The following is an 8,812-nucleotide window of genomic DNA, read 5'->3' on the forward strand; positions in this document are numbered from 1 at the left end:
ATAAAAAATATTATGAGACTTGTAAATCTTTTCATAAACGTAAATTACGAGTTACATTTAAAAGACTAGGGGCAACAATACTAATTTACTTAGCATTTACAACCAAGAAATCTTGTCATTTTATTCGCCACTGTTGAGTTGTAATGGGTATAATATTCTTTTTGGAATATTTAAAATTTCTAAATAAAAAATATATCGAGTTGTTCACAGCCATATTTGGTAGAATAAAAAGTGTTTGGTCTAGAAATATGATGCAAGTTCAAAACTCGCCCTGAAACCATTTCATTTACCTATTCTGATTTTCAAGTTTACTAAAAATAGTGTGTCCAAAACATCAAGAAAATGGGAAGGGAGAGTTTTTTTTTGCACGTTATTTTCAATCGATTAAAAGATAATGTTTCTCCTAGCAGTGGCTCGAGTTCCTTGCATTTTGTCTCAGTGCATTTCAGTGTTGGTGGCTAAGTTTAAAGTGGGTTTTAGTAGCTTGTGAACGCAGAAATTGACTGACACTGATTAAGACCTGCCCGTTGTTGAGGCCTCTGCTGACACGAGAAGAGAACGATGAAAAAATATGTTAGTGAAACTTGGTGAATGCATACAGTAGGACTACGGCCAAAGAGAGACGTACTTATCTTTACTTGCTCATATTAGGGACTGTTTAGCAAGGTAATTACAACTCTTGGTGGCTAAACTATAGCTTGTTTTCTCTTTTGAGCAGAGAAAATTAGTTTATTAGTTAACGGGAATGAACATCTTACCTCTTTTTAGGAACCTTGCTCACTTAGACTGAACATATTGATGCAAATTGATGTCTTGTATTAAGTCGTACCGGTACATCAAAGCACCATAGGACGTTACATAAGCACAAATTGAATGTAACACGTATGATCGGACGTAGAATAGAATTTTAGAATTGGCACGTACATGAATTTACGCGGCGGGAGAGAAACCGAAACACCGCTTTTCGTAGTCAATATCGTCCTTTTTTTAAACACGCGTTGTTTAGTATTCTTAATCAAACAATTTAGGACACATTTTCTACTTTATCTCTGTTGGGAGGCCTTATCTTCACGTGCTCATATTAGGGTGTGCGTACTATAACTGTCACCTATGAGAGTGCTTACTCGTATCTCTACTTGATCCGTTTTAGCGATGTTATCACTGCCGTAAAATATTTTCTTTTGAACATAATCTTAAAAACTTCCGTGCGGTCACTGCTATCAAAAATTAATGGTTATGGGTGTCACGTTAAGTGATGGTTTTGCGGGAACTGCTGGTTCCCCGCTCGTTCCCTTTTGTGGATTGCTGCCTCCTTACCTTCAAGTTTTTTTTGTTTTGATGTTCTCGTCGGTGAGCTGCCGTTTTTCTATCGTCAGTCGGGTCTGGTAGGGCAGCGAGGTAGCGGCAGTGGCAGCAGCAGCAGGCAGTTTTTGGAGTCGACGTTGGTCGAGTTTTTGAGCAGCAAATTGGAGCACGGCTACGAAGTGGAGCACGACGTAGAGGTGGAGTGTGACCATGAGTAGTCGTGTGACCACGAGCTGCTCATCTTTGATGACAGCGTGAGGCTGTCCTGACGTCTCCATCGGGGTTTTCTGGTTTGTGGGTTTTTGTCCCTTTTGTGCAGCTGAGGGCTGTCTTGGTGCCCCGATGGAGGACGTATGTTTGGTTTTTTTTTTCTGCCTGCTGTTGTTTATTTTTGCCTTTTTTTTGTTGAATGCTACTTTTTGTTTATTTAACTTGCTTTTGTTTAGTGCTGCCTTTTGGCTTATTTTTTTTGTATTTATGGTTTATCTTTTTACCAGACCTGACTCGCTTGTAAATGTAAATAAATTAATTTTGAGCTCATTATATTGTTTTTGTTGTTTTCCCCTCCTTTGTTTGTTGCATCTGCCGTCAGTCAAGACAGCCCCGTCCTGAGTATGTTAAAGAACCTGCATAACGGCCCCTGTGGTCGTTACAATGGCGACCGTGACAGGGCGGCTCTGTTTTGGCTGGCGGGGTTGTTACGGCATTGGAGGATCATGAGTGTAAAAAAAAAAAATAATCTTTTTTTTTTCTTTTAGGTGGGGAGGTGTCACGTTAAGTGATGGTTTTGGGAACTGCTGGTTCCCCGCTCGTTCCATTTGTGGATTGCTGCCTCCTTACCTTCAAGTTTTTTTTGTTTTGATGTTCTCGTCGGTGAGCTGCCGTTTTCTATCGTCAGTCGGGTCTGGTAGGGCAGCGAGGTAGCGGCAGTGGCAGCAGCAGCAGGCAGTTTTTGAGTCGACGTTGGTCGAGTTTTTGAGCAGCAAATTGGAGCACGGCTACGAAGTGGAGCACGACGTAGAGGTGGAGTGTGACCATGAGTAGTCGTGTGACCACGAGCTGCTCATCTTTGATGACAGCGTGAGGCTGTCCTGACGTCTCCATCGGGGTTTTCTGGTTTGTGGGTTTTTGTCCCTTTTGTGCAGCTGAGGCTGTCTTGGTGCCCCGATGGAGGACGTATGTTATTTTTTTTTTTGCCTGCTGTTGTTTATTTTTGCCTTTTTTTTTTGTTGAATGCTACTTTTGTTTATTTAACTTGCTTTTTGTTTAGTGCTGCCTTTTGGCTTATTTTTTTGTATTTATGGTTTATCTTTTTACCAGACCTGACTCGCTTGTAAATGTAAATAAATTAATTTTGAGCTCATTATATTGTTTTTGTTGTTTTCCCCTCCTTTGTTTGTTGCATCTGCCGTCAGTCAAGACAGCCCCGTCCTGAGTATGTTAAAGAACCTGCATAACGGCCCACTCGGGTCGTTACATGGGTCTTTATTGCAGCGATAAAACTATTTTCCCGGGTTCATTTATGAGTTGACGAAAAACCTCTTCTGGTGACAAAAGCCTGTTCAATGACCATTAGTGATGAAAAACAATATCCAGTGTCCCTATTACGACGAAATAGAACGTTTATGACTTCTATTCCTGATAAAAACTAGTGTTCAGTTTCCTATTTCTGACAATAGAAAACTGTTAATGCCATTATTGTTGACGACAGTTATTTACCAGGCGTTCAGGTGTTGACTTGGGGCCGTTTAATACTGCAGTAAACCAATTTTGGTGCCCTGATCACCAATGAAAATTCCTCTTTTCAAGACGAATACGAACGTTAGGTGCTTATAGGGTAACGATAAACCTTCGTGCCTTTCTTTTTCTTACCGAAGAAGGGCATTTTTCGCGACATTCATAATTGTCCTATGTAACTTTTGGTTAATCTCTTACTACCCTTGTCAGTGGCGAGATGGTGTTTTTATTAAAAAAATGGCCACTACCTTTCTTACTAAATAAAAATAATGTCTGGTGACCATGACTGTAAAAAACAAGTTCTAGCCACTTGATTAATGATGAAAACCAACCTATGGTATCCTTATTGCAAAGGTAAAGTAACATCTTGCACTTGTCACTAACAAAAAAAAAAAAAAACTCTTGTGGCCTTTACCAGTGTAAGAAAAACTTTGGTTCCCTGTTCCTGACGGAAAACAACTAATGTGTCTTTACTCTTCTGAGAACCAACATTTGGAGCAGTAATAATGGCAAAATCGTTCTTCCCCTTCATTACGTTATTATTGATTATAAAAAGCTTTTGGTGCCTTAATTATTCATGAAAACAATTGTTCGTTACCTTTTTTACCGAAGAAAAACAACGTTCTGTGGCCTTATTCCAAAGTTAGACCTAACCTGATTAACCAGTTAAGGCAATGACAAGACCAAATCTACTTAAAGAAGGGTGGTAATTCCAAGAGATGGAGTAATTAACATGTATTCTACAGAATTCTCTCTCTCTCTCTCTCTCTCTAGGAACGCAGCTGGGTCAAACATCTCACCGCTCGAAACAGACTAGCATTACGTAATCCCAAGTCTATGGATGAGTCTATGAAAAGGAATACTCAGATGAAAAAGTCTGGCTCACTACCAAAAGTGGCGTTAAGATGGCATGCTGCCATTAATCTTACTGCTTTGAGGATGTCGCGCAGAAATGTAGCACTACGATTATAATTATCAGCCCTCGTAGCAAGTGTACTTTTCTTATACGATTGTTAACTGAACACTGAATTCTCGATTGCGTTACAGATAAATTATACCGTAAGAAATTCACTCGAGTTAAGACGCTAATACCATTAGCATTTATGTTTCTAATTTTCAGTTCATCTTTCCCGTAAATTACGCAATTTTTCTTTACTATTTCATAAAATTGAATCATTTTTATCTCCAACGCACGTGGCATATGCATCAAAATTACCCCTTGCTTGCAATCAATTCTGATTAGACGTTGAGAGAACTTGCCTACACTGACCTTTCACGTGACCTTGAAGAGACTGGGGCTGTTGTTCACCTTTCATGAAAACTAGAGAGAAGTCTCTTGCGTTTACCTTTTGTGAAACCTTGAGAGGAGTAGATGCAGAGTCCACGGAACAGGAAATATCAGTCTCCCTAAAAAAAAAAAAATGACCCGCACTCGAGAATGTCGCGTTTCAATCCGCTCTTTTCATTTTTAGATTGGAAAATTAAATGTAAATGAAAGGTGACCACACTTTATAATTACACATTTCATAAGAAACTTTATAATTTCACACGTCATAAACAATATATATATGTATATTTAGGAGATAGCACTGAAAACGACAAGTTTTGCAGTAAAATATATAACTCGCTATATCGCGCAAGTATTCGAAGGCGGTTTTACTCAAGATCCCATGAGCAACAGTGCTTTTACCGACAGAGGTCCTCTGTTCTCACAAGGCAAAAAACACCAGAAATCTCTCGTATTTTAACAAGTAATGGGATTTTTGGGCTACTCATGCGAGACTGATTGCGAACTTTAAATATTTATGATGATTTCCTTATTTTTTTCTTGATAAACATTAAAGTTAAAAATTACTTGAATTAATTATTGGTATCTTATGCAGATATTTTAGCAGGATGAACTTGGCATTCAGTAAATGTCTTCCAAAATAATTCAGCTTTAGCTGAAATAATTAAAAAATGTTTGATAATTAATCATAATGAGATGAGAGAGATAAAAATGTTTGATAAGTAACCAAAAATAGATGAGAGATTAAAATGATAAGTTGGCAGAGAGAGAGAGAGAGAGAGAGAGAGAGAGAGAGAGAGAGAGAGAGGGCAGCAAACATCACTACCCCAGCGTGCATGTGCGTATCATTGTGGGGTAATGAGCTGTTTTTGGCAATACAATTTCTAACATTAAAAATATTTACACACGGTGTAGTGGCACATACTTTGTGAGCATATACATTCCCTCTCTCTTACACACAAATCTATAATTTTAATTGACATTACCGTAAAGCCTCTTCCGATTTCAATCGCCAGTCTCTGCTCAGTCTTCAGAAGGATTTGTTAATAATAAAACAATGACAAGCAAAAATCACGCAGTCATCCATCACGACAAAACCACTGTCCTTAGTTAACAACAGCAAACGCATTACTATTAATGCTCGTAAAAATATCAACAAATCCCAATGTAACCCAGTCTGAATATCCTTTTTGTTTTATTCCGCACAGCGGGATATATCTTTAGTTTGGGGTGGATGTTTTTTAATAGCCCAAGCCAAAAAGGTTTTATTTTTGTGATCTGGTGGCCTCGATAATGACAGCAGTACCCCGCCCGCTGTTTGCAATTCCCTGGCGGGGATGTGATCGACGCCAGTACACCTAGTCAGTTGCTAGTTGATGTTTTTCACCATTTTTACCGAGATTGTTTTCCCTCTTAAAAGCACCGAATTTCAAGAATAAAAAGAACAAAACTATGGCTAAAATGAAATTTTTCAGGAAAAAACTAAGGAAGATTAAATAATTTTCTCGGACGCAATTTACAACATAAAATCTAATGTGTTGGTAGCATTGCCTTCATTATCATAAAGAAACACTTGTGCCCATGAAGTCTGTGATGGGAGCATTGCAGAAAAGCAAACACTTTTATGACGCGAATTAATCCTATGACGTCAAAGACGAAGCACGAACAATGACGTTTCTGTGTAGAGTGGATTACTAGTCTAGACCTATCTTTGCCAATGTTAAAGACTCACTATCACGTTTACAGAATACAGTATATATCAAGAGACTGCTCCACAATAAATTTTCAGTACCATTTTTCTTTAATCTTTAACTTAATTCTTGTTTTTGACTTACATTTTATAAAATTCCATTATCTTTCACGGTCTATAATTTTAGTAGTCAGTGTCACTTCACAGTCGTGGTTACCCATGAGTATGGTCTGTATGAGATAAGATTGATACAAACTTCTTGATAATCACTTATCTGCTGTCGACTTTCAACTTCACCGTTAAAAGTTGATTTTCTGAATCCTTGTATATTTCGAATTCAACCTCACGCTGCTGGAAGGGACCGTTAATAAGATGATATAACGATTAACCACACTCCTCACGTACAGCACAGGCTGCCAGTACCACGATATCTGAATGCAAACTGAGGAGTGAAAGCTCTCTACTGAGCGTTACCAACCTTGATTTTATTATTAGATCCAGTTAGGGAAACTGCGAGAGTACCGATGTATCGTTGTCCTTGGCGGTACGTGGGTCGTCGGCAGTGCTGCCAGGTCAAGCTGTTAAAAATTCCCTAGATTGCCTGATAAAATTTCCCTATTTGACTAAAAATTTCCGTTGCATATACCTATTTCAATAGTTAAACTGCCAGTTACTTACCTTATTGTTATTCGTTTCTGTATATGACATCCGTCAACAAATTCAACTGGTCCTGTGTTATTTCCATGTCTTCAGCGGATGAAGTTTCAAATGTTCTTTTCGCATGTAGCATTCCATTTAATTTGTCTCTGTGGTCAGAGAATTTCTTGTTTTGGTTTTCCTTAAGTTCACTTGTGAAAAAACTCTTGGGGAAGACATAAAAGATTTTTCATGAAAATTTCATACAAGTGAAAACAAAGGTGTTTCGTCACCTTCCTTTAAGCTGCTTACATTTTGCCAAAAGTTAAAAGCATCAATGTCCGGCATAATGTTTAATTCTGCGTTTCTAAGCAAGCGCCATTCTCTGCTAATTCATTGAGTCGATTTTCAGGCACTAAATTTGGGAAATTTGCTGCTAAGGGGGCAACAGAAAGAACAGCTTTCATTAATATAATTTATGGATCCAAGGCCTTGAGGTTTGAGGGAACTTGGTTGTTTATATCGTCTCTATTACCACTACCGTATTAACATAAAGCTAGTTTTCCGAATTTCCATATATTTTCCTTGTTAGTTTTCTGAAATTTCCCTATATTTAGGTGCATTTCCAAGTTTCTTCCCTGTACCAAACTGAATTTTCCTAAACCAGGGAAATTTGTCCGTACCTGCCAACACTGGTCGCAGGTGACACCGTGACAGGCGGCGGAGGGGAGTTGGGGGACGATGTAGTTATCGTACAGTCGTCTCCGGCGTTGCGCAAACGAAGCTCTGTTCAAATTCTGAACTTTACAGTGGTACGTTACAGTTTATTTTGTCAGTAGTAAACATGGAGAAATTATTTATTTCCAACAAACATAATTTCGCGTACGTTTTCATTTGGTTTCACATAGGAAAAGAGCGCAACTCCGTTCCAACTTCCTGAAGTTCTTTTCACGAACGTTATGATCAGCACAATGGTGGCCTGTATTGTTGGTATCTATAGCGGTGCCAGACGCACCATCATGGTTAACTTTAACCTTAAATAAAATAAAACTTCTGAAGCTAGAGGGCTGCAATTTGGTATGTTGATGATCAACATGCTAATTTTCAGCCCTCTAGTCTCAGTGGTTTTTAAGATCTGAGGGCGGACAGAAAAAGTGCGGACGGACAAACAAAGCCATCTCAATAATTTTCTTTTACAAAAACTAAAAACTGGTCCCTTCATTGAACGCCCATTCCCCGTCTACACCTCTTCATCTCTCAACGGTTGGTCCTTAGTTCATATTTTTAGCTGTTTTTCTTTTGTTGTAAATAATTTTGCACCAAGACCAGTGAATGTCATTTTTCCAAAAACTGAAGTAGACAAACCTTGGGAAGGTCGTTTTATTACAATATCTGAAAACTTTAACTGATGTTGATCTCACGTTCAGTCGTGAATTTGATGTTGGGTTGAAATGAATTAATGAAAATTAAAAAACTCTCTAGAGTCAAATTGACCTCTAAAAAGCGCAGGCCTTTTATTATAAAATAGTGGATGGTAACAAGTATCAAGAATGTGCTCTTCCGGCCACTAGCGGATCCCGGGGAGGAGGGGGGGGAACCTGGGCACGTAGCCCCCCATGAAAAATAATGACAATATAATAATACTGAAGATTTAGATAATAATAACATAAATGACAAATATAAAAATGGGAAAAAATTTAAAATCTACTATATATATAGAAATAATAAAATTCTTAGAAAAAAATAATAATAACAACGTATTTCAAGCACCTAACATTAAGGTAATCTACATCCCAAAATGTTTATAGGTTATCAATCATCGCATCTAATATTCTAAAGATTAGTAAATACTTCAGATATCAACTACTGAGCTCTAAATAAAATGCATGCATTAACCTCTCTCTCTCTCTCTCTATATTTTATATATTTATATATATATATATATATATATATATTTATATATATATATATATATATATATATATATATATATATATATATTATATATATATATATAAACATATATATATATATATATATATATATATATATATATATTATACATATATGTATATAATATATATTGTGTAAATATATATATATATATATATATATATATATATATATATATATATATATATATATATATATATATG

The 8,812-nt window shown here is 37.2% G+C and overlaps 1 protein-coding gene across 2 annotated transcripts in view; it reads right to left on the minus strand.

Annotated features, from left to right (window-relative positions):
* Positions 1 to 6,461, minus strand: part of LOC136847697 (galactoside alpha-(1,2)-fucosyltransferase 2-like) — a 36,707-nt gene extending 30,246 nt beyond the window's left edge. Inside the window, exon 1 of one of the 2 annotated variants that reach the window (XM_067119534.1) lies at positions 6,291 to 6,461. The gene's annotated coding sequence lies outside the window, so the exon portion shown is untranslated. Of the gene's footprint in view, positions 1 to 6,165 lie in introns of both variants that reach the window. The other variant, XM_067119533.1, reaches the window with a different exon arrangement.
* Positions 6,462 to 8,812: the final 2,351 nt, after the last annotated feature.

The sequence above is a fragment of the Macrobrachium rosenbergii genome, chromosome 17 (genome assembly GCF_040412425.1).
Source record: "Macrobrachium rosenbergii isolate ZJJX-2024 chromosome 17, ASM4041242v1, whole genome shotgun sequence".
Lineage (NCBI taxonomy): Eukaryota > Metazoa > Arthropoda > Malacostraca > Decapoda > Palaemonidae > Macrobrachium > Macrobrachium rosenbergii.